We start from the raw sequence: 23,999 nt of genomic DNA, 5'->3' as shown, positions 1-23,999 counted from the left end.
AACGGAAATGTGTGCCATCTGCGGTTGCCGCCAATCTCAGCCCACCGGCTGGCCACGCCCGCTGCCTGGACCGCTGCCTGGACCGCAGCCCGGAGAGGAGCAGCTGCGGCGGCCGAGCAGCAGGGAGTGGGAGATGCCGGGCCGCCGGGACCTGCCCGAGGGCTGCCGGGAGCTCTCCTCTCTGCCCACCAGTCTGCGATGTTCTGGCTGCAGATCACATAAAGCTTTTAACTTGAGCAGTCTTCTCAAACATTTTGAGTGGTGGCTTTTAGTTTTGTTTTGAAAAAATAAACAGAGATGAACCAGCCTGGCTGCAGTGAGAGCCCGGGGACAGTTCCCCTGCCGTGTGTGTTTTGTGCTCCCTTTGGATGCCCCTGGTGGGCTGTGGCCTGAGGGGTCCCGAACACAGTGCAACCCCCCAACCTCAGTCCCCAGGAGCCTGCTTCCTTTTCATCCCCGCCTGAGACCTTGCACAGGTGTCTGTCACAGCCGCGTAGACCCCCTGAGACCTCTGTGTAATCTCAAATCATCTCCTGCCTCCCAGAGCGCGCATCTTCTGACTTTTGGTCAGACCGTCTGTTATGTGTGTTATTACATTTGTGCCTCCAGATCCAGTGCAGGTTCCCTTGTGCTGGGGGACAATTCCATCAGAACGATGTCCTTTACTCTTTCCCTCCCTCCGTCCCTCCCCACTCCACCCCCTTTCCGTGTCCCCGCCCTCCCAGCCTCTAGCCCAGAGCCTCCCTCTGCTGCTTCTGAGGAATAGCTGTTGATTCTGGACCCACAGGGAGCCTGGGAACACTGGGGGAGGGAGGGTCCTTCTTTGTCGGTGGGTGTTGGGGGCCGGGAGCACGTGTTAACTGCCACCAGGCACCCTTCCCTTCCTTGCGTTGGGTTCTCACTGAGGTCCCTGTGAGACCAAGATGATGATGCCCATTTCACAGCCGAGGAAACTGAGGCTGAGGGAGCTTCACATGAAGGTCACTCAACTAGTAAGTAAATAGACAAGATCCACGCTCAGTCCAAAGCGCATGCCTATGGGTCAACCCTGTGCTGCCAGAAGTAGTGTGTCAGAGAGAATCAACACAGAGAGTGAACATGTGAGCCGTGACCCGGCTCCTTGCAGTTTACCACGGACTCTGAGGGCTTAGCCCTCCTCCAGCACTGAACACGGCATGGACCACCAGCATCACGCTGTGGGAACCCAGGGACGTGATGGCCTGTTTTCCACCAAAGGCCACCTTTGGGGCCACCTGGCTCCAAGGAGCACCACTGGTCATTGGCATAAGAAGGAAGTCCTTTCTGGGGGCTCCAGGTGTACCTGGGTGTCAGCCACGCCCACTCTGAGGGAGTGTCTCTCCAGTGGGAGGGTGAGTGGCACCTGGAGGCACTGAACCTGTGAGGGCTGAGCCTTGACCCAAAGCAGCTGAGTTAGAGTGAAAAGTCATGGCAGGTTGGAAAGGGTGCTTCCCTGCTGAGCTGACTCATCTAAAGCTAAAACCTCCACCTGCATTCAGCAGCCAGCTGCCTCGAGTCCTTGCAGCCAGATTTCTGCCCCAAAACTGGGGGAAGAAAAGGCTCCTCAACTGTGAAGAGGTAAAAGAAATTCAGTTGAATGACCTCTGGCTCATTTGGTTTGAGCCAGAGGCTGGGGAGCTGCATTACAGTGGCCACACCTCACAGGCAGGGTGGGCTCGGCCTCTTTGCTTCTGACATCCAGGGCCGGCTCGGGGAGCCTGGCCACAAGGGGCCGCTGGTCTTGCTCTGGGCCCAGCCCTCTTGAGTTTTCTTTTTGGATCTTTTGTTTGTGTTTTGTTTTGTTTTGTTGTCATTGTCTTTAATTAATAGACTTTATTTTTAAGAGTAGTTTTAGGTTTATGGAAAACTTGAGCAGAAAGTAGCCCCCCAAGCCCTGTACAGTTTCCCCTATTACTAATGTCTTGCATTAATGTGATACATGTGTTAACCGTTGATGAATTAATATCGGTATATTATTAACGAAGCCTGTAGTTTACACGAGGGCTCGCTCTTTGTACTCCATGTGGGTTCTGACAGAAGCATGTTGACATCCGTCCACCTTACAGAGCATGCAGAATAGTTTCTCTGATCTAAAAATCCCCTGTGTTCCACCTGTTCATCTCTCCCCCTCCCCCGGCAACCAGTGATCTTTCTACGTCTCCCTAATTTTGCCTTTTCCAGAATGTCATGTAGTTGGAAGCATACATACGTAGCCTTTTCAGACGCTTTTTCACGTAACAACCTCCCTTTAAGTTGCTTTTGTGTCTTTCCAGGACCTGAGAGCTCACTTCTTGTTATTGCTGAATAATGTTCCATTGTATGGAATTTTTCTGCTTGGCCTTCAGATTGTTTCTAAGCCCCTGCCCTTCTCCAGAGTTTTCTACCACTTCCTCTCCCCAAATACAGCATCTCTCTCCGATTCTCCCCTCCCCATTCTTTCCTTCCTTCTCCTGCTGTCAGGATTGTCCAGGAAGAGGCCCAACTGTGGAACCACTTTGTCAGAGAAGCCAAGGCGTGTCCCCTGATGCTGAGCTGGGTTTCTGGAAGGAGGTGGGGCATGGGGAATTAAGTGCTAGGGAAGCCTTGAGAGCCCCCAGCTGCCCCTTTCCCCCTGCCCCAATGGAACCTTTGTCTCCTGCGCGCTGCCCCGCAGGAGACCCTGTGATGGGAGAGCCCAGCCCTTTATGCAGGAGCCCATCAGAGGCCCGCAGCCATGTAGCTCAGTCCTGCTGCCCCAGCCCTGCCCTGTAACAGACTTAGCCCTCCTGAGCCTCAAATAACGGGGCCCATGCTGTGACTCCCTCACAGCTGCTCTGGGGATGTCAGGGGGAGCAAAACAAGTGGGGTCCTTGGTAGAGGGCTGCGTTCTGCCAAAGCCAGAGGGATGTCACTGTCTTCTTTGTGTTTCTCTGGGCCTGATGGTTGGAGTTCTCCTCCAGTGCAGATACCTCGTCCCACTCGAGAGCCCAGACACCTGGGCTGTCAGAGTCTGTGTCGTCACCCAGCCTGGCTGACGTCCCCGCCACCTGTGGATGGGAGGTAAGTGCACCTCACCTGAGGCCACCACGGAGTTTGCTTTCGGAGCAAAGGAAGTAATGGCTGCAACACCACTCACTCATCTTACACTGGCTCCCATTCTCACATGATCCTTGTCCTCTCTTCATAGCTCCTTTAAGCACTTTACACTTTTTTTGCATTTGAACTATAGTTTATTTACAATGTTGTGTTAGTTTCAAGTGTATAGCAAAGTGATTCAGTTATGTGTATATATACATTTTTTTCAGATTCTTTTCCAGTATAGGTTATTACAAGCTATAGTTCCCTGTAAGCACTTTATATTTTGAAGTGCTTTATTCCTCAGAAGAGTCCAGTAAAGTTGGTACTGTTATCGGTCATGGATTCCTTTTACAGATGAGGAAACTGAGGCACGGAGGAGGTAAGAGTCGAGGGCCATCAACCAGGAGTGGCAAAGCTGATGGGAGCCAGGCCATCCAGTGCCCACATCCCACGATTGCCACCACGCTCGGTTTTGGAGTCTGCTCACTGCTTCCGCTAAGCCTGAGCTGGACGCAGACAGTGCAGATGCAGAGTAGGGGCACAAATCACCCGAGGACCCCAGGAGTGAGGTCACTGCTCTGTGGCCACAAGCCCAGGGTTTGGAGCCAGCGGACCCGGCCACTGAGTCCCGGCTTTGCCATGTCCGAGCAGCTGGCCCTGCACACTCTGCTTGTCTGGCTGAGTCTCAGTTTTCTCCTCTGTTAAATAAAGATAGAAGCCCCCAGGGTTGTAAATAGTTAAAATCATCTATAAAGTTCTTAGCGCACTGTCTGAGCATAGGGCGCAACTCCAGGGAGAGCTCTGGTCACATGGTGTGAACTCAATCAGCAGCAGAATTTTAAAATTATGTTAAATGATTTATTGTGGTTTATATTTTATTCCTAGATTCTGTCTGTTCTGCTCAACTGGAATATGAGCTTTGTGGCTTCCCAACAGTCTGTGATCCTCAACTGAACACTGGTCTAGCTGGGCCCTTGGAAATCAGGACCACCACCCAGGAAAGACTGTCACAAGGACACATTTCACTGAAAAAGACCCGAAGTCTTGGTCAGGGTCCAAGACTGCCTGCCCCTCGCAGCTGCCCCTGGTGGAGAAACTAGGTAGCACACTCCGTGCATCATCTCCCAGGGATGACACCTGGGACTTGTTTTGTTTGAGTTGACAGGTGGTAGCAGACGGACTCCAGGCTCTCGGAAGGAATGGACATAGCATCTTACGTGGCATCACCGCTGGGCTAACGATGGGGACATTTAACCTTTGAAAGTCTCCCTTCCCAGCCGTGCGGAGTGATGGAGCCTTTCCCCAGCAAAGAGCCAGGCTGGGGAAGTAGCTGCCAGCTCCCGCCTCCGAGGCGCTTCCCCACCCGCCCGTGCGCCTTTAGCCCAGAGGCAGGATTTTCATCAAACTTACAGAATTAAAAGCTCAAGTTTTCTAGAAGCTTTAAGATGAATAATCGGATAGTCTACCTCTTCCCCTCCCCGCTGAGCAGTAAATATAAGAGGATTGAGTAGAGCTTAAAATCTAAAGGATACTTAAATTTACAAATTGTGGATAGTTGTTGAAGCTGGGTGGTGGGAACACAGGGGTCCATTTACTCTTCTTTCTACTTTTGTGTGTTTGAAACTTTTGTGTGTAATCACAATGAAATAAATGCATAAATAATCAAAAGCCCAAGCAAAATAAATAAATAAATAAAAGACATTACAACACTCAGCTGTCCGACTCCAAAGGCCTTCTTTTAAAAGTTCTTCAGGGGAGAGGTTCATAATTGAGAGCAAACACAGAAAAACTTGTATGGCAGAGATATAAAGCGCTGTGTCATTAGAGGAAGAGAGTATGTTTTCACCTGGAGGCAAATCTGAGGTCTTCCTGGGGGCGGTGTCCCTAAGCTTAATCTTGAATGGGCAGGACTGGGGGTGCAGGGGGTGAGCAGGAGATGGCATTCAGGGCAGGGGGTACTGAGGGCAAGGGTGCGGAGGAGGGAAGGGTTCCGTATAGGTCACTCTGGCAAGAGTTTATGATGTGTTGAGAGAAGAAGACCAAACAGAGCCAGAGGCCAGATTTTAAAAGTCAGTGGGCTAAGGAGCTGGGAGGCTGTTCCGCAGGATTTGTGCAAAGCAGAGGCTGCAGCAGCAGTGCACAGGGAGTCTGGCGAGGAAAGTGCAGGTCATCACACTGGTCCTGGAGGAAGCAATGAAGCCAGGAGCGGAGCAGTGGTGGGCATGGAGGGGCGGGGACCAGAGGTGGGCTCTAGGGGGCAATGTTAAGTGGTAGGAGGGCATGAGTTCCAGTCCTGTCTTTGCCCTGACCAGCTGAGGGCAACCACTGGAGTACGTGGCTGGACCCTAATGAGCTCCGTGGAGCTAGAGCCACATCTGTCTGGGGTAATCCTTGAGCTGACTTCACCATTTCAGGGATATCGTGAGGCAGAACTGAGGTCGGGTTTTAAGGCACCACATGTGAAGCCTGGAGCACAGCAGTGCTGGCACAGAGCAGAGCCAGTGCCTGTGGGCAGATTCAGTTGAGCTCCGGTGGCTGTAAGACAAGGTCTAGGTCATTGGAACTGCGCAGGGAAAGCTGCCCTTCCAGAGGCTTCTATGCCTGGGCTCCTGTGCTCCCATCAAGGCCAGGACACCCCTCCACGAGGACACACATTGTCTCAGGATGCCTTGGTTTCAGGCCTGACTACAAGGCCAGACTGTTCTCATCTAGAGAAGCTGGAGAATTCTGGCCCACTCTTGAAGATAATGATCATGATCATCACAATGACTCGGATGGTTTGTCGAGGGCAGGGGTCCTGTTACCCAGTATAATGGATTGAATTATGTTCCCCCCCAAAATGTGTTGAAGTCCTAACCCCTCTACCTCAGAATGTGACCCAATATGGAAATAGGGTCATTGCAGAGGTAATTGGTTAAGATGAGGTCACACTGGAGTAGAGTGGGCCCTTTGTCCAGTATGACTGGGGTCCTTATACGAAGAGAAGATAGAAACACGCAGGGAGGAACCCACATGATGGTGGAGGCAGAGAATGGAGTGATGCATCTATAAGCCAAGAATTCCAACAGCAGAAGCAGGACAAGGCAAGAAAGGATGCTCCTTACAGGTTTCAGAGGGCACACGGCCCTGATGACTCCGTGATTTGGGACTTCTAGCCTCCAGAACTATGAGATGATACATTTCTGTTGCCTTAGGCCACCCAGTTGGTGGTACTTTGTGACAGCGTCCTCAGGAAAAAACTATAGTCATCTCTGCCTCTCCAGAACCTGGCACCTCACAGCATTTGAGGAGTGAGCGAATAAATGAAGCTTAGGGAGGGATGGCGGGGGGTGGCGTGAGCAGAAAGCAGCAGTGTGGGGTGAGACAAGAGAACGACTCAGCCCTGCGTGTCCAGTGGAACGGGTTGTGCTCACCTCTCGTAGGAAGGCTCTGTGGCCAAGAACGGCAGCAGATGGGCTGAGGGGAGGCACCAGGGCAGATCCTGAGGGGCAGGGAGAGGCCAGAGAGCCTAGAAGCCCCTGGAGGTGACCCATGAAGCTGGCTTCTCACCTCAAGCGTATCCCCTCTCCTCCCCTGCTCCAGCCCACACTCACTCCCACTCTCTGCAGTATCTGCATTCGAGCCAAGGCGCTCTTCCCCCAGCACTGGTCTGGCCCTGGGGAGCAGACCCCTGGAATGGTCCCAGGAGGAGCTGGAGCCCAGCAAGGCAGAGGGTGCTGGTGGGATGAGAGGGAGGGTGGTGCTGAGTGGCACCAAGAGCTCAGCTGGAATACGTGTTATAGGCCCAGGCTCCTGTTTAAATCCATCTAAAACTTACTATTAATGTGACTTGGGGCAAGTTACTTGACCTTCCCTGAGCCTGTTTCCATATCTAAAAAGTGGAGCTATGTCTACCTACTCTGTAATAGCATCCTAAAGGCGAAATGAAATATTAAATGTGTGTGGTGCATCCTCCTTCTCCGCACCATCATCATCGTCTTCTGTGGTGGCCAAGCCTCTCTGGGAGAGGGAAGGGTTGGGGAGTTCCCCGACCACATCTCTGCCCAGATCCGGTGACAGCCCCCAGCTAAGCATGAGGAGACCCCACGGGGTGAACCAACACTATAAAGACGGACATGAGGCCAGATGCTAGGGACTGACTGGGAGCTGGGTTTCAGGGAGACCTGACTGCCGCTGAGAAGCAGGCCATGTGCCTAAAACCAAAAGTGGGAGGACCCGTATTGTGGAGGAGTTTGTTGGGCATAAAAGAGGCCACCTGTGGGGGTGGGGGACAACCCTGATGTTCAGGGTCAAATGGCACGAGGAGGCTTCACCTGGCACCTGTGTTTCTGAGGCACTTAATGGTGTCTGCTTACCAAGCTCAGCTCCCAACAGTAGCCAGTGATAAAAGTGCCCTGCCACCTCCACCATGATGAATTAACCAATTAAATGATTCTCATTGTGGGTGGGGAGCATTAAGGACTCAGGTGTTGCTGTGATAAGGAGTGCTGTTGGCCTGAAACACATCAAGCAGATAAAAGAGGCCTGTGGAAAACAAGTGGCAGGTGGAGCTAAAGCAAAAGGGAAGTCCTGGGAGTATATCTGGTGGCCTCCTCCTCACTGGTAACTGCTTGGAGGCTGAGTAGCCCAGGCTGACCCGGGAGTTGCTCCTGCAGCACACAGACTGAAGGAAAGCACGGAGCAGAGGGCTGGGGAGGGGGGCAGGCCCCCAGCCACTGCGGGCCAGGGTGCAGTGCAGCCCAGAGCAGCAAGGACGAGCTTCGAAGGCAGAGGTGAGGTGCCGTCTGGGTCCGCCTGGGGTCTCCGTTTCTCCCTTCACCCCTGGGTGGAGGCTGGAGGGGGACACTCTCTCCATCTCAGATGGGGGTGGCTGGGAGGCCAGGTTGGGCTTGGTAACATGGGAAATCCCGGTTGGTGAGAGCAGGGATGTTCACAGGCTGAAAGCAGCAGGGAAAGAGGGTGCAGCCTTGTGCTTGTGTGGAGGTGCTCCAGGTGGCCTGGGAGGGAGGGAGGGAGGGAAGAGCTGGGGGGAGAGGAAAGGTCCCAGAAGAGATAGATGCCCCACCTGCTGGCATTCTCCTGCTTCTTGGGGGTCAAACCACACAAGGCAAGCTTCACTTGGTGCTTTTGGTTCTGGGGTGCCTAACAGTGTCTGTACAGTCAGCGACGGAAGATGGGCTCCCCTAAGTGCCCCGCAGCCTCCATTATGATAAATCGTTTAATTAAATGAGTTTCCTCACGGGTGGGGAGCATTAGGGCTCAGACCCCAGGCTGAAGACCATTATTAGCTGCTAAGCGGGGAAATCTCTTTGGCCAAAGAATCTAGTGTCTTTACTCAATGTGTCCTTCTCTCTTTTTCTCTAAAAGGAAAACACTGGTTTTCCTGAGAACCATCTTGGGTAACTATGTTAGGAAGCTGTGGTAAGATAAACAACATCTGAATCTCAAATTGCTCACATCTCACATTGCTTGTTTCAGACACATTAAAATGTTAATGAAGATCTCTCTCAAGACTAAATAATACATACTTTAGCACAGAATAGACTCTCTATATTTATACAGAGTATGTATATTGCTTTTCAGCCCAACCCATCTTAAGGAATTTTATTTCAAAATTGCTCAGGAGAAATTTAAATTGGACAGAAGAGGAAACAGATTTTGGAACAGGCCTGCAGGACACTTCATAACTCCTCCTCTTTATCTCTTTAGAGCGATAGGCAACTCGTTCCTAGTAAAGCTATGCCTGCTTAAAATCAGAGCATATGTTTGGGTGTAGCTCCAAGGGTCGATCAGCACGATTAATCATCTCCAGGGCTTCCAGCCTGAAGTAAAATACTAGAAGGGAAAAGAGCTAGAAGGGAAGGGAAAAAGAAGAGCTGTGGTCCCTCTGGTGGACAGTTTTGGAGTGGCACCCAGAAATTCACTCAAGAATTCTTGCCGGTGCTCAAACAGCTCACAGGACTAGATCTTTCAACACGAAAGACGGCTGTTGTTTCCCTAAATCCAAGAAAGTCAGTCTACATGTAAAATCCAAGCTACTTAATACAGTAATTAACTAGGAAAGTACTGTAAATGTGATAGAGGTAATTTCTAAAAGACAAGAAAACCAAATATCTGGTTTATCTGAATTTTAGATGTTTACTCCTTAGGTCATCACATATTTGCTGCTCTTAAGAACTCTGATATATAATGAAATTATTGCCATTGAACTTTCACTTAAAAAAAGGGAAAGAAATTTAGTTGATGTACAATATTTGTTTCAAGTGTGAGACGTAGCAGTTTGACATTTGCATACATTGTGAAATAATCACAGTAAGGCTAGTACGTCTGTCCCCATAGAAAGAGAGAAAAAGCAAAAATAAACAAATGGTACTACATCAAACTAAAAAGCTTTTACACAGCAAAGGAAACTATCAACAAATGATTTTTTTTCTCTTGGAGACAGATCCAAAAACATATTTCTAAGACCAATGTCAAAGAGCATACTGCCTATGTTTTCCTCTGGTAATTTTATGGCTTTGGGTCTTACATTTCATTTTTCTGATGCAGTTGTGTTATCTTCAGTTTCTTTCATCAATATCTTATAGTTTTCCAAGTACATCTTTTACATCCTTAGATTTATTCTTTTTCATGCAGTTATAAATGGGATTGTTTTCTTAATTTCTCTTTTTGATAGTTTATTGGTGTATAGTATATAGATTCCTGTGTTTTAATTTTATATTCTAAAACTTTGTGTTACTTTTAACAGTTTTTTGTGACATCTTTAAGATTTTCTGTATATAGTATCATGTCATTTGCAATCTACAGTGACAGTTTTCTTCGTCTTCAATTTGAATTTTCTTTATTATCTTGTCTGATTAATGTGGCTAGAGCTTCCAATACTATGTTGAACAAAAGTGGTGAAAGTGGGCATCTTTGTCTTGTTCTTAGAGGAAATGATTTCAGCTTTTCACATCGAGTATGATGTTGGCTGTGGGTTTCTCATATATGGCCTTAGTATGTTGAAGTATTTTTCTTCTATACCCTGTACTTGAGAGTTTTTATCATGAAGGGACGTTAGATTTTGTCAAAAGCTTTCTCTGCATCTATTGAGATGACCATATGATTTCCATTCTTCAATTTGTTAATGTGGTATTTCATATTGACTGATTAGTGGATATTAAATCATCCTTGCATTCCTGGGAGAAACCCCACTTATTCATGGTGTACGATTTTTGTAATGTGTTATTAAATTGGTTTGCTAATATTTTTTGAGAACTTTTGCATATATATTCATCACAGAAGTGGCCTGTAGTTTTCTCTGTAATGCTGGCCTCAGGATGAGTTTAGGAAAATTCCCTCTTCAATTTTATGGAAGAGTTTGAGGAGTGGCATTAATTTTTCTTCAACTGTTTGGTAGAAAGCTCCAGGGAAACCATCTGGCCCTAGGATTTTGTTAAGAGTTTCAATTACTGATTCAGTCTAACTCATTATTGGTCTGTTAGAGGCTCCATTTCTTCCTTATTAGTTTTGGTAGATTGCATGTTTCTAGGAATTAATCCATTTCTTTAAGGTTATCCAATTTGTTGGTGTATATATAATTGTTCATGGTAGTCTCATGATCCTTTGTATTTCTGTGGTACCAGTTGTAACATCGTTTTCATGTCTGAGTTTGATTCTTCTCTTAGTTTAGCTTAAGGTTTATCAATTTTATCTTAAAAAAAAAAACCCAGCTCTTTTGTTGACCTTTTGTATTGCTTTTTCTGGTCTCTATTTCTGCTCTGCTATTTGTTATTTCTTTCCTTCTATTAACTTTGGGCTGAGTCTATTTTTTTCTACTTCTTTAAAATTTAAAGCTAGCTTATTCATTTGAGACTTCTTTTTTATTAATGTTTATCACTATAAACTTACCTCATAACTTTTTTGCTGCACCCCATGAATGGTTTTGGTAATGTTGTGTTTCCATTTTTGTTTCAAGATTTTTTAAAAAAAAATTTCCTTTTGATTTCTTTTCTGACTCATTGGTTGTTCAGGAGCGTGTTGTTTAATTTTCACGTATTTGTGTACTTTCCAGTTTTCCTCCTGTTACTACTCATCTCTAGTTGATGCCATTCTGGTCAGAAAAGATACTTAGTATGGTTTCAGTCTTATTAAAGTTTTTAATACTTGTTCTGTGATCTATCATGTGATCCATCCTGGAGGATGTTCTGTACGCACTTCAGAAGAATGTGTACTCTGCTGCAGTTGGATTGACTGCTTCATATATGTCTGTTAGGTTAATTTTGTCCAAAGTGTAGTTCAAATGTTTCCCTACTGATTTTCTGTCTGGATGGCCCATCCATTGTTGAAAGTGGGATAGTGGGAGTCCTCAGCTGTTACTGTAGTGTTGTCTGTTTCTCTCTCCAGATCTATTAGTATTTTCTTAATATATTTGGGTGCTCCGCTGTTACACAGTTGATTGTTACATTCTCTTGAATTGACCTCTTTATCGTTATATGTGACCCACTTTGTCTCTTGTACAATTTTAGCTTAAAGTCTTGAAGTCTATTTTGTCTGATTTAAGTATAGTTATCTCTGCTCTCTTTGGTTTCTACTTGCCTGGAATATTTTTTTCCGTATCTTCACCATGGGCTTATGTGTGTCTTTAAAGCTGGAAGAATCTCCATAGGTAGCATATAATTGGGTCTTTGGTTTATTTTCTTGCTTTTTTCCCCCCATCCAGCCACTCTATGTCTTTTGTTTGGAGAACTTAATCTATTTACATTTTGAGTCATTACTGATAGGTAAGAATTAATGCAATTTTATTGTCTTCTAGCTGTTGTGTTGTTCTTACTCCTTCCTCCCTCTCTTGCTGCCTTTCTTTGTGTGCTGCTGATTTCCCATAGTGATATGCTTTGATTCCCTTCTATCTTTTGTGGAGCTACTGTAGGTTTTTGCTCTGTGGTTATCATGAGTTCCACATAAAACATGTTGTAGATGTAACAGTCTATTTATGCTGATAACAACCTCAATGGCATATGAAAACTCTTACCACTTGTACATTTTTATGTCACAATTTACCTCTTTTAATATTGTGTATTCACTAAAAAATTTGTATAGCTATAGTTATTTTAATGCTCTTGTCCTTTTACCTTTACACCAGGGTTATGTGATTAGCACACCACCATATTAGAATATTAGAGAATTGTAAATTTGGCTATATGCTTATTTTTTTATCACTGTTACTAACTAGCATCCTTTCATTTCAGCTTCCTGAAAGAAATTCCTTTAGAAATTCCTGAAGAATTCTTTTAGCATTTATTTATAGCATTTTCAGAGTTCTTTATATATTCTATATACAAGCCCCTTTCAGATACAAGATTTGCAAACATTTTCTTCCATTCTGTGGGTCATCTGTTTTTTATGGTATCCTTTGAAGAACAAGAGTACTTAATTTTGAAAAATGCCCAGTCTATTTTTCCTTTTGTGGCTTGTGATTTTGGTTCTAAGGTATGCAACTAAGTGGAAATAGCAATATATGGAGATTTATGTAACAATCTAGTTTTCTGAAAAAGGATGGATGAGAATATATATTTGTTTGCCTGTGTATGCACAAATTGGTAAGTTATATAGGAAACTGAAAAGAGCAGTTGTCTTTGGTTGGGGAGAACTGCAGGGATTGGAGTCATGGGTGGGAAGGAGACTTTATGCCATTTTATTTTTTCATGTGAAATTTAAAAATTTTCAAAATGCAATGATTAAGAGTAAACCTAGAATTCTAACACTCACACTGATTAAAATAAACATGGACTCAAAAAGGCAAGAAAATTTTAAAGACAGTATATGTATATGGCAGAGAACATTCAAATAAAAAGAGCATGGAGTGAAAATGGGTCCCTTACTCCTGAGTCCTAGTCCTTCAGATGTCACCACTCTTCCCAGTGTCTGGTGTAGCCCACCAGAAATATTCAGTGAGTATACACATGTGTGTACAGGTACAAACATATACCATTCCTGTTAAAAAAAAAAAGAAGACTAAAAACACTGTCCTGAAACATGCTTTTTATACTTAATAGATCTTGGAGATTGTTCTATAGTGATGTAGAATCTGCATCAATAATTACAGGTCTACTTTATTTTTAAACAGGCTAGTTTTATAAATGTCATCTAACTAGTCCTTGCTAATGAATTTTAAGGTTGTTTCTACTCTATTTTTACTACAATACTGCAGTGAATTTCCTTATACATATATATTTGCACAGGTGTACAATGTATATGTGATGAATGTGTGTAAATACTGTGCAATTGTGGGGTTAAGGATATATATGCTTTTAACATTTTTGTGTATTTTCTAATAGAACTCTATAATCAACTTACCAAAAATACCCTTTGAGGATTGTGCCTGGAAACATTTCTTGGAAGGCAAATCTAGTGCTGATGGACTCCCTCAGCTTTTGTTTGTGTGGGAAATTCTCTCTCCTTCATTTCTAACGGACAGCTTTGTCAGGCAGAATGTTCTTGGTTGGCCATTTTCTCTCGGCACTTTGAAACTACCATTCTGCTCTCTCCTGGCCTGTGAAGTTTCTGCTGAGGAGTCTGCTAGTTACAGTATAGGGGTTCCCCTGTAATTCACAAACTTCTTTTCTCTTGCTGCTTTTAAGATTCTTTGTCTTTGATTTCTGATAGTTTTATTACAGCGTATTTTGAAGAAGATCTCTTTGAATGATAGATGAACTTGGATATCCAAATTTGTCCTCAGATTTGGGAATTTCTCAGCCATTATTTCTTTAAATAAGCTTTCTGCCCCCTTCTCCCTCTGGAATGCTAATACTTTGCAAGTTGTTTCTTTTGATTGTATCCCATAGGTCTTATAGGCTTTCATCATTCTTTTTTGTTTTCCTGACTGAATAATCTCAAAGTTCCCATCTTCTACCTCATAGATTCTTTATTCTGTGTGATCAGTTCTGATAGGAATGCTATTATATTCTTCACCTCATTTTATTTTTCTACTTCAGAATTTCTGGTCCTTAATATCTCTGTTAAACTGCTCATTTTGTTCATGTATTTTCCTGATTTCATCAAATTGTCTTTGTGTATTCCTATAGCTCACGGAGTTTCCGTTGATCACCAGGTCATCCAAATCTGGGTGACAGTTGGGTTTCCTCAGGGGCACCCAATTCACAGTGGGTGATCAACACGTTAAAAACACTTATTTAAATTCTTTATCAGGTAAATCACAGCTCTCCATGACTTTGGGATCATTTACTAGAAGATTATCATAATCCTGTGGTCATATTTCCTTGATGTTTTGCTTTGTTGTCTTTGTATCTGAAGTAGCAGTCACCTCCTCTAGTGTTTACTAACTGCTTCAGGAGAGAAGTAATTTTAGTAAGCCCGGCTAGAGATTCTGAGGCTTTCTCAGATCGGTTATGGATAAGCCTGCTCCACACTTCTTGCTGTCTTGTGGTATGCCTTCTCTTGATTCGGCAATGCAGAAGGCTGGGTGCTGACACCCTCCCTTCCACCTCCCAAAAAGTGGGGCTAAAGCTTACGCTGTGGTCTCTCCCTGTCCTGTAGATTCAGGCTGGCTTTGTTTGCAATGCTCACTAGCCAGCTGCCAAAGCTTCCTCTCGATGCTGTCAGGAGCACATAGAGGAGCCAGCCACAGGGTGTGGGGGGGTGTTGTGTAGGTGAGGCATTGCTGGTTCCATGGGCCAGTCAGGAGATCTACCGGTAAAGTGTCCCCAGCGGTGTGGGGCTAGCTTCTTGATGGGACCATAACAGTAGGCTCTGTGACCCTTCAATGCCCTCCAAAGGTTCTGTCTGCTGCTGTTCTAGCAACTTCCACCCTCTGGTCATGCAGCTCATGATTCAGTAGTCTGGATGAGAAAGAGGGGTCTCTTTGGCAGCATCCAATATAGTTGTAAAAGCTTGGTACTCAGTCTTTCCTTCCCCTCCAGGAGAAATCACAGGTTGAGGTCTCTCTTGATACTGAACTGTGCCACCTTAGGGGAGGGGTGATGAGAGTAAAATCAAACTGCTCCTCTTCAAAGCATCTGAACTCATTAAATTTTATTGCTTCAATGGCACGCTGAAAATTCTCCACTGGAAACCCAGACTTTCACAAAAGCCTTCTTGTCCACGGTGACTATCTAAGATAAAACTTTCCAGGGGTTTCCAGAGTGTAGCTGAGTGGGACTGGAGCTGGTTCACAGACCACTGCAGGGTCCAAGCAGGGACCTAGGTCTGTATGTCTATTACCCAATGCCCAGGTGGATGAGATTCCTACCAGATTGCTTGGTACATGGTGTTGGCTCACAAAGCTCCCACAAAGGCATTTTTGTCTGTAAGTGGATGCCAAATTGTTGGGGGTGGGGGACACAAATGAGGGATGGCTTACTCAGCCATGTTGATGTTACTTCTGAAGTTGGTTGTCTTTGAGGATAAATGGATGGCTGGGGCGAAATGAGTATTCAGTAGTCTCTTCTTAGTGATCAGATTTCCTTGCTTTGCCCTCTTTCTTTAGGTACAATTCTTTTCAGTTCTGAAGGCTAGAAGTTCAAAATCAAGGTATTGGCAAGTTTGATTTTTTCTCCTGAGGGCCTAAAGGGAGAGGATCTGTTCTAGGCATCTCTCTGGCTTGCAGATGGTCGCCCTGTTGCTTCCTCTGCATATGCTTTTCACTCTGAGTACTTGAAATTCCACATATTCTTAAAGCTAGTGAACAAATGTTGGTATTCCACATCGTGGCATTAGTTTCAAGATATTAATTCTTTCAGCCATTGGAATCAGAGTGAACAAAAATGAATGAAATCATAGCCAGCTAACAAGGCTTTCACAAGTGCCATAAAGGTTTGAATTCAAAGACCAAGACAATTAAAGATAAAGTGTTGACTCTTTTGGGCACTTGCTGACAGCCTCAACGGCTTCCTCCAGGCCTCTGACAACCCCAGCCACTGTGTTCCCGGTCTATTCCTTCCCCTGGGCTAAAGCTGCTCAGGCTCCGAACCTGCGCCCTGCAAAATATAGTAAAGAAAGAACATTGTGAACATTCACTACTTTGCAAGTGATCTTTCTCTCTGTGCTTCAAACACATGAGCAGGTCCATTCACTGTGGTTTACAGTCTTTTGGTGACACTTCCCGGGTGTGGGACTGGCAGTGCTGTAACCCGGGTCTGTGCCACTCTTCCTCACAATTGTCTTCCTCATCAAAGGACCTCTGACACTCAGCACAGATCCTGGCCCTCAAGAGGTTCTGCATGACTCTTGACTCAATAAACAGGGTAGTAAATTAAGACAGAATTTTCCCTATGCCACTTGAGAATATAAGCTAAATTAATTAGGGGAAAGGTAGAGTGTGGCAAGTTGAATATTTCTCTCTCCTATAAATAAGAACGCTAGAAGACAAACATCGTCTTTTCAATAATAACCACAATAAAAAACCAGAAACACCACGATAAAAGTATTGTTCTGGCAAAACAGAAGTTTGCATGCGTATATATCCACATAGTTCATTTGAGAACCTCAGGGCTCTTTATTTCTGTTACAGCTAGACACAAAATGCTCAGATATATAAAACAAATGATAACAAACTGTAAACACTTACAAAGGTGAAAATATAAAGAAATGAAGATGATGGATTTATGTTTGCAAACAATTTTACTTTGAATCTGTCTGGTGTGAAAACCTACCAGTTTATCAAAATTTGTATGTGATACAACTGTACGTTAGAATTACAGTGGACAAAATGCATGAGATCCCAATCATCAATACCCTACAGCAATTAATGATTATAATTAAAACTAATATGACCTCCAACTATTTTCCTAAGCACTGCTGTTATGATTTTCTATTTAAAATTTTCATTTTGGGGAACAAAACTGACCTTTATTCTCTTTCTTGAAAAAGTATGAACATTAATTAAATCTTCAATCTCAAGTTTTAAAACTTAGAGCTCTTTAAGTATTTCTGCTAGTCTTTGACTATTTTTGGTACATTGCAAACTTTAGGAATACCTTGATCAATGTGACTTAAGGTCATTTTTTTTTTTTGGTCTGGATAGTGCTCATGCTTTTTGTCTTTATACCAAAGCAGTAAGGCAAGAAAACTTTTCCTTTTTCGTATCACATAAAGAGACAATATCTATTCATTTGAAAATTCAGGGACTAGGAGCAGTGCAGATAATCCTACCCACAGGAAATTAAGGCTGCTGTGAGTTTCCTTTCTATTTAAACCATAACATAAGATGAGCAGTGTCACTGCCTATAAATGTTGTTTATAAGCATTTGGGCTTAAGTCACAGGAGATAAATATTGCCATTTCTGTTTGTATTTCAATACTAGTTAATAAGACACCGTTTTCACAATTACCTTTGATAAGTTTAAAGGTGAAGTCAGAAAACACTACACGAAGCTGAAGCTGGATGACTTTGCTACAAGGAAATAATGGTTGAGGGAACAAGAATGGTTTTCCAGTGTCTGGCACTGTGCCCCTAGCTCTGCAGAGACATGCAGGCCACACTCCAGCCAGCATGGCACAGGTGTGGGCACCTTCCCTGCTCCAAAGGGCCTGACCTGCTATTGCCAAAGGCCCAATGCACAGCTGTGCATGAACCACCAGGTGCCAGTTAGAGTATATCCTGTTTGCTGAAGTGTATCAGTCTTTTCTGAGGCAAGCCTTTCTAGATATGTGAAAGAGAAAAATCACAGCCTAGTCTTACTGTAAGAGTTCCCAAAATCATTTCCTAATATGAACATGAACTCGGCTTTGCAGTACGCATCCATCAGCGTTAGCACCATATTTAAGCCTGAATTGAGGTAAAGATAAACTCTCAGACTTTGGGTAGAAATTACAGCAGCAATTTTGAATGGGGTGTTAACATCGGTATTCTTTCTGATCATTAAAATAAGTTGTTTGAAAACTACTTGATCCCAGGTATACATGCCCAAGTATATATTGAAACTGATAAATTATAAAGCTGGGTGTATGAGCTTTTTAGCCAGAAATGTAGCAAAGCAGAATTCACATTTCTGGAGTTCAAAAAATGTTATTATTGGCTTGATGAAGATTTTGTAAAAACACTGTGAGCCAATATCACAAGGCTGGCTGATCAAATGGCAATGCCTGAGACTGTTTCTCAGAGCACAGTCAAGTTTCCTGTGAATGCCACCCAGTCAACACCAGTTCCTGCACGAATCATCCCCTGCTTGTTGCTCATTAATAAGAAGGTAAGTAGGTTTTCTTTTCCCCAGTTATTTGAATTTATGTAGAAAAACTTCCCTGAAACTTGTACTTAACATTTGTATAAAGGAACAGGGAGGAAAGACCCTAAAACTTAGTTAAAATTTTGAAGGGGTAAGAGTGAAAGGATAACTGGACTCAACAAGGGAATTCTCTACTTAGTTCCTGTAAACTGATAAGGTGAAACAACGTATAAAACAAAAAACTAGGAAAAACTTTACAAATTGCTTTTCCCTCCCTTTAACAGTACTTAACATATAAGAGAAATAATAAATCTTAAATATAGCTTTTGGGGGCATAACACAAACTAATTTTTCAAAGGAGAACAATTACGATTATTTATTAAATAAAATAGAACCTTGGAGTTTGAGCAACAGTGGAATTCCATCTCTAGTCACAGCTGGTCTTGGTGCGCAGGCAGGGGCACTGAGACCAGTGCTGACTGCTCAGGCAGAAGCTTCTCACTCAGTTTGACCAATATTCCTCAATATTCATCAAAAACACTCATCAGCAGTATTTTCATCTGACTCTGAGATTTAGATGAAGATACAAGTAACTTCCCTGCAGACAAAAGAAACATTTTAGGGAAACAGTACAAGGTTTGTTTGTAACCTCAGTATTCAGCTGAAGACTGCAGATCATTCTTCACAAAACCCATGTAAACAGTCACTCTTCTTTATAAATCTGCTGGTGCTAACTGCACCTAACTGCTAATAGACATGGAGGTACAGCTTTGCTAAGTTTGCAAGAATCCTAGTTAATATATAAGAACTCTCAGTTCCCTATCGGTCAGTTCATTCACTTCCATGATCTTCTCTAAGTGTTCCATGCATCGACCATGGTCCTACAAAAAGTAAGGGACTCTCATATTTTCAGTAACTGCCAACCCTTTTAAGCGATCCACGTCTTCTTAAGAGACCTGAAAAAAGGAAGGTGGGTTACTCTTTAAATGCAACTGGGGCTGAGCCCCCTCTGTGCCCACCCGCACCTTCTTCTAAAAAATCCCACTATGAATCCCCTCCAGCACCCGACCTAGACTTCCATTCCCCTGGAGTGATTTGTGTTTCGTTTTGCTTCACTTTCCTCTGTTTGTTTCATATTGGTTATGGCATCCTTTATTTTGCCTTTTTAAGATACTTTTAATAAAATATAGACTTTGTCCCTCTGAACTTGTGCAATTCAGGAGCACTAGGTGCCTTCACGATGCTGTGCGACCATCACTACCACGCAGGCTCACACCATTCCTTTCTTCAAAGCAAAACCCTGGATCCAGAGCACGCACTCCCCACCACCACCCCAGCCCCTGACAGCCCAGAGTCCTCTTCCCCTCTGGGTGTCTTTACCTCTCCTGGGTGTTCCCTGTCAATGAAGCCACAGGAAAGGTGGCTTTGCATGCCTGCCCTTGTGGCTTAAGTGGGGGCTGGAGATGTTTTCTTTTGTTTTCACTTGAAATCGCATTTTGATCATTTGAAAGGGAAATCCAGGTGGGCTAAAGATGTCATGTGCAAAATGAAGCCCTTTCAGTAACTGTGCATAACCTCAGGAGAGGTACTGCTCTTCCCCCTGTCACACCAAAGCCACAAGACAGAAGGGAGATGCTTAGCTCTTCCTGGGGAAAAAACAAAACCTAGCAAATCAAGAAACCAGCAAAAGCCCAGAAATATAGCCAGAAAGACACTCCACGACCCGTAAGATGCGTTCCTCAGAACCCAACGTTGGAGAAAGGCTACACATCCCTGGGGTCCAAAAACCTCTCGAAACCCAGTGCTCTAAACAAACACAACACACACGGGCAGTTCCAACGAGAGGCACAGCAGATGGCCAGTGTGCCTTAGAGGTGCTCGACCTCTTGGGGGAGGACACAGGCAGATGGACACACTGTGGAGACAGCACTGGTCACCATGACGCTGGCAGGTCTTTAGCCTGGTGACAGCCAGCCCTGGTGACAACGTGAGGAGGCAGAGGCCCCAGCAGATCCCCCGGAGGGACGAGAGAACAGACACTCCTCTCCAGGGAAACAGTGTGCAGGACACATCAAAGGGCCACAGGCGCAGCAGCCCTTCCCCGGCAGTGCCGATCCTTAGAGCTGACCCCACCAAAGTGCTCACACAACTTGCAAAGAAGTTTTACTTCAGCAACATGAAAAGAATCAGTATGTCATCAAGACATTTTCAGAAGTGACCTGCCCTGGGCCCTAATGATACAAACACGTAAATACACAGATACGCACATGCATCCAGGAAAAGAGACAGAGAGACTGAAACACAGACAGGCAGAGGGAGAGAGAAACAAAGAGAGAGAGAGACAAGACAGGCGCTGAGAGACACAGAGGGGTAGAAGGAACAGCAAAGCTGGGAACAAGCGGAAGTCACGCCCATTTTCAAAGCAAATATACTGAGGATGAAAAGCTTATTTCATTTATTCCAGAAAGAAAGCTACTCATAGGCTATCTTTATTTCAGAAACTAATTCTCTCCTGGTCATTTATTGCGATGATATATTGAATGGATAATAGACATGTTCCATTCAACATATACACATTTATATGCAACAAAATATATATTATACATAAATATATATATTTACATGCTCAATTTTATATTTTATAAAAGCAACCTGAAAGAATTTGAAGGGCAGAGTATACAGTTGTACAAAAAGCCACCTTTCAGAACACATTAGGCGATGTCTTTCCTATTTCTCTGTAACTCCTATGCTAGCCAAACGAGCCGCTAAGCAGCCTAAAGATCTGCAATGAAGGGTGCCTCTCTTTGCAACTTTTATGCTTTTCATGTCCACAGCATAATCGGTGATAGGAAGAAACTGATTGTTTTGGCCTTGGACCTAAATGTCACTATGCATTTGGTTGGCTTAGACTTTCCAAAGGATAAAATCATCCCTTTGTCACGTCAAAGAAAGTACCAGAAAACAAAATTGTCAAAGGAGAGTTATAATTTCCTATAATGGAAAAAGAACCTACCTTGTGAGAATGGAAGATTTCCAAATTATAAAGGAGTCAGATCAGTTGGGCAGGAGCGGGAGGCAAGGGCACCAGCCCGCTCTGGCCAGGCAGGCCGCGGGCGACTCTGAGAGTCCAGGCGCGGGGCGGGCTTGGCGGCGGCCCGAGCTCCACGGAGGCTTCCGCGCCCGTCAGCAGAGCGCCCAAGCGGAGGGGGCACAGCTTTGGGGCCAGGGGAGGGATAGGGAGCAACAAGGGCTCCAGGGTGCTCAGCGTGGGGACCGACCAGGGCTCCGTGGTGCTCAGGGTGGGGAGCGACAAGGGCTCCGGGTTGCTGAGTGTGGGGACGAAAAGGGCTCCGCGGTGCTCAGGGTGGGGAGCGACAAGGGCTCCGGGATGCTCAGGGTGGGGAGCGACAAGGGCTCCTGGGTGCTCATGGTGGGGAGCGACAAGGGCTCCAGGGTGCTCCCCGCGCCCTCAGCCGTGGCCCCCGGCGCCCAGACTGCCGGCGACCGCCCTCCCCGCCCCGCAGAGGCCCGGGGGCCTCCCTCCGTACGCGGGGACCCGGGGCGGCAACCACCGCATCCTCCCTCCTTCCAGCGCCCCGTGCCCCGCCGCCGTCGCCGTACTCACCTCAAGGGCGCAAACGGCACAGCCGGCCGTCGGCCTCGTTCCCGCCGAAGCGTCTCGCTGCGGTACTCCCTGCGTGGGCGGGCTGTTCCCCGGCGGTCGCACGGGGTTCCGGGGTGGGGGAGCGGGGAGCAACGAACAGAAGCGCAGCCTGCTGGCATTTTCCACAGGCCGGCGCCACCGCAGCCGCCTTGGGTCCGCACAGCCCCTGCCGGCCGCAGCTCTTGCTGTCCCGCGGAGCCGACAAGCCTTCGCGGACAGAGGATGGAGCCGCGGCGAGAGACGGAGTTCGGGCGGCGGTGTGCGCAGACTCTTTCCTGTGGGGATTGCGCGCATGCTCAGCAGCGGGGCGGGACCCGCGGCCGTTGGGTGGGGGCCGGCCCCGCCCAGGGGCGCTGGTCCGGCTCAGCCAATCGCGAGCGCCGGGTACCCCGTCGCGGGCGCTTTGAATGCTTCGTGGGCCGCCTGAGGCAGGGGCAGGCTGGCCACGCCGCTGCCGTTTTGGGAGATCTTCTGAGATCGGGAGGGGAACCCGTCCCTCATGCTTTCGCTGGAGCCCCACCCTCGCCTGGCCGCGGGACTGGCGGAAAAAAAAAACAGCTGGGAAAGTAAAACAACACTGACTTCAGGTAAGTTACCTCTTTGGATGGAAGGAAGGGAATGGGATAAAGGAAAGGTGAAAAAGAAACTTCAAGCATTTGTATATTATTTGATTTCTTAAAAGAAAGATTTTTAAATGCTAACATTTTGCCAGAATGCTTAAATTTTTTAAAGAAATAAAATGTTTATAATTTTGTTACAAAAATACCCAAAATATATTCATGATATGCACACAGATATGCATATTGTATATCTAAACGTAAAAAACATTATTTAATGAATAAAAGTATAGAAATTTTCTTTATCATTGAACTTTATTCTTTTCCTTAACTTACTATTCTTTCAGGTACTTCAGGGCTCCAGTGCTTGCCAGGAGATGCACATATCCATGAAGGCCAGTCCCCAGCAGGGAAGCAGGATGGAGCCCCAGGTGCAGGTAGGTCAAGGGAGGATGGGGATGCTGGGGATGGTCGGAGGCAGGCAGGCAGGCTCGAGGTTGGGCAATGGGGAGGGAAGCATCGGGGTCTATGTGGGGCACAGGTAGGCCAAGGCAGGATGGAGTGAGGGCTGCTGTGTGGGACCCAAGTAGGAAGGGAGGGGAGGGGTGCTTCAGGAGCCAGGGTCGGGGTATCCCCCCCAACCTCCTGCCACCTCCCAGAGCAGCAGCTGAATCCCTCCTGAGCTCCCTGTCGGACAGGCCCAGCTTTGGTATCTGCATCCTTGCTGCAAGTTGCTACACAGCTCCCCTCATCTGGATCCCACTGCCCGCTTTTCTTCCCCGCCAGCGACCTGTGCTCAAAGGCCCCGCTGGCTGGGACACCAGACCCAGTGCACCGTCCAAGGGACACCAGGGGGATTCCCTTGTTCTGTGAGCCAGTGTTCTCCAGGTGGACAGTTTTCCATGCCTCTCCTCCCGATGTGCAAGGCCTTCTCTCTAGGTGCTAAGGCCCTACACATTGACCTGTTTGGGTTTGTTTCTCGGCCTCCAATTTTACCCTGTCAGATGACTGTCCATAAGTTTATAAGAAGCCTTATAGGGCTAGGAGGGCAATGTACACTTCTTGTTCTTGTTCCATTTTATCTTGGCTCTTCTTAGAAATTCCTCATCCCCCACCCGTGATGTCCAAGTCCTTGGCTGCCCTGAATCAAGAATCCTGGTGCTCGATACCTGACCAAGCTCCTCTTGGTACCTCTCCATCCACAGAGCCGCATACTCTGCCCGGTGGCCAAGAACCCTCAGCTGTCTTTGCTGTATCTGGAGTGGAGTCCGATCTCTCTCCCTTTTGGCACTAGCCTTGAATAAACTCTTTCCTACCATTTTTAACAAGTGTCCAGTGAATACTTTCTACTCACCAGCAGCACCATGGAGCCTGCCGCGTGGCGGTCACAGCTCAAGCACACCCAGGCTTACACCCTCAGTTACTAGGTTTCCCGCACACGCCCGCACGACACAGAACCTGAGAAAAGTCTGAGCGCTTCCAGAGCGTGGAACCCGCGCACCCCACCTCTCCTCCAGTGCGTTCTCCTGGGGTCTCATCCTG

At 46.0% G+C, this 23,999-nt stretch overlaps 4 long non-coding RNA genes across 4 annotated transcripts; 2 read left to right on the top strand and 2 right to left on the bottom strand.

Annotated features, from left to right (window-relative positions):
* The first annotated feature begins 2,686 nt into the window (after window positions 1-2,686).
* On the top strand, window positions 2,687-4,788 carry LOC140694947 (uncharacterized). The gene is made up of 2 exons (XR_012070602.1): window positions 2,687-3,057; window positions 3,961-4,788. It is a non-coding gene; the product is annotated as an uncharacterized lncRNA (long non-coding RNA).
* Window positions 4,789-7,557: 2,769 nt separating this feature from the next.
* On the top strand, window positions 7,558-23,777 carry LOC140694951 (uncharacterized). The gene is made up of 4 exons (XR_012070606.1): window positions 7,558-7,847; window positions 22,029-22,487; window positions 22,805-22,894; window positions 23,555-23,777. It is a non-coding gene; the product is annotated as an uncharacterized lncRNA (long non-coding RNA).
* Window positions 12,845-14,771, bottom strand: LOC140694956 (uncharacterized). The gene is made up of 2 exons (XR_012070610.1): window positions 13,411-14,771; window positions 12,845-13,047 (listed from the first exon to the last, which is right to left on the bottom strand). It is a non-coding gene; the product is annotated as an uncharacterized lncRNA (long non-coding RNA).
* Window positions 16,674-22,066, bottom strand: LOC140694952 (uncharacterized). Its single transcript, XR_012070607.1, has 2 exons — window positions 21,862-22,066; window positions 16,674-18,834 (listed from the first exon to the last, which is right to left on the bottom strand). It is a non-coding gene; the product is annotated as an uncharacterized lncRNA (long non-coding RNA).
* Window positions 23,778-23,999: the final 222 nt, after the last annotated feature.

The sequence above is a fragment of the Vicugna pacos genome, unplaced genomic scaffold (genome assembly GCF_048564905.1).
Source record: "Vicugna pacos unplaced genomic scaffold, VicPac4 scaffold_113, whole genome shotgun sequence".
Lineage (NCBI taxonomy): Eukaryota > Metazoa > Chordata > Mammalia > Artiodactyla > Camelidae > Vicugna > Vicugna pacos.
Note: the sequence above shows the minus strand (reverse complement) of the source record. Positions and strands in the feature narration are given on the sequence as shown.